Source organism: Austrofundulus limnaeus, unplaced genomic scaffold (genome assembly GCF_001266775.1).
Source record: "Austrofundulus limnaeus strain Quisiro unplaced genomic scaffold, Austrofundulus_limnaeus-1.0 Scaffold15, whole genome shotgun sequence".
Classification (NCBI taxonomy): domain Eukaryota; kingdom Metazoa; phylum Chordata; class Actinopteri; order Cyprinodontiformes; family Rivulidae; genus Austrofundulus; species Austrofundulus limnaeus.
The window spans coordinates 3682846-3684377 of record NW_013952417.1 but is presented as its reverse complement, the minus strand read 5'-3'; the positions used below and the strand labels follow the sequence as shown (position 1 = coordinate 3684377).

General features: G+C 34.1%; 1 protein-coding gene across 2 annotated transcripts in view; it reads left to right on the top strand.

The window, feature by feature from the left end:
• elovl1b (ELOVL fatty acid elongase 1b) overlaps positions 1 to 1532 on the top strand; it is a 21932-nt gene that overhangs the window by 4549 nt on the left and 15851 nt on the right. The window contains exon 2 of one of the 2 annotated variants that reach the window (XM_014002930.1): positions 894 to 963. The exons of the other annotated variant lie outside the window; for it this stretch is intronic. The gene's annotated coding sequence lies outside the window, so the exon portion shown is untranslated. The remainder of the gene's footprint in view (positions 1 to 893; positions 964 to 1532) is intronic. 2 annotated transcript variants of the gene reach the window in all.

Here is a 1532-nt window from a genome sequence, read left to right as displayed (position 1 = left end):
TTTTTTTGTGCTAAGTTGATATAAACTAATGCAGTGCTAAATGCTACAGGTTCTCCATGACTTACAGATTAAATGTGTAAAATACATTTTTGCATGCATTTGTGTAAATTGCCATGATACTGCATCATGACAGTGTAGCAAAGTAACCCTAAAGTGTTTGAGTTTCTTTAAATCCATTCATTTTTTTTTTTAAATTAATTCTTCATTTTCTTCACTAGATTTAGATTACCAGTATGGCTGCATGCTGGGACTGCTTGCTGTGTCTTGGTGGTCGCAAGAGTTGAATCAAAAATAATTTATCTAAGTGTTTTTGATARGCAGACAAGAGGTTTAGTACAACAAATTTGTGACAAAAGGTGGTTATGGCATTWATTTTTTTGTGCCCATTAAATGGGGATAAAGACGAAGACTAAGCTTTTCCAAAAATGCATGATAATCTCWAAAATGTATATTCCTACAGCTAAAGGATGAAGGGGGGTGGGGGGGAAGTAATAAATTTTAGGACTCAGTTACATTAGACTTGGAACAACAAGCAATTGAAAACTACATTTTTTTTTTTCACTTCTGCCAGTGAGTTAAGTTTGCAAATAGTCAAGCAATTGACAGCCAAGCAGTAAAGATACATTACCAGTCTGCATTTTTGGTTGCATTTTTATCTAAAGTTTCTGATTAGCAGCCTCATTAAGATGTGGGTATTTTGTTTCCCTTTTGTTTTAATTAAAATCTGATGTGATGTTGTGCACATCAACTCTAGTCTGTTTTGTCAGCTGAATTTTTAATATACTGTGATTAGRAGCTGGCTAATTGTCTTAAAACACTCACACACTGCTATTTTCAAACCACTGTAGCTAAGACACCTGATATTCTAAACTCTGCTTATATTTCCTCCACAGGGWCAAAACTATTTGACCTCAGAAGGACCAGTTAATTAGAAACAAAGGAGGCAACGAGACTGCAGTGAAGGTGCGGCTAACTTTGATGTGCAGTTCATTATTACAACACAAAATGATTAGTGTTAACRTTAAACTCCTCACACTAGTGTGTTTATTTAGGCTTTTATTCTGGCTTATTCTGGTTTTAAAGATTGTAGCTTAACAAAACAGCTTCTTATACAGTGGGGAAAATAAGTATTTAGTCAGTCACCAATTGTGCAAGTTCTCCCACTTAAAAAGATGAGAGAGGCCTGTAATTGACATCATAGGTAGACCTCAACTATGAGAGACAAAATGTGAAAAAAAAAATTGAGAAAATCATTTTGTCTGACTTGTAGACTTTTTATGCAAATGGTGGAAAATAAGTATTTAGTCAGTCACCAATTGTGCAAGTTCTCCCACTTAAAAAGATGAGAGAGGCCTGTAATTGACATCATAGGTAGACCTCAACTATGAGAGACAAAATGTGAAAAAAAAAATTGAGAAAATCATTTTGTCTGACTTGTAGACTTTTTATGCAAATGGTGGAAAATAAGTATTTGGTCAATAACAAAAGTTCATCTCAATACTTTGTTGTATATCCTTTGTTGGCAATGACAG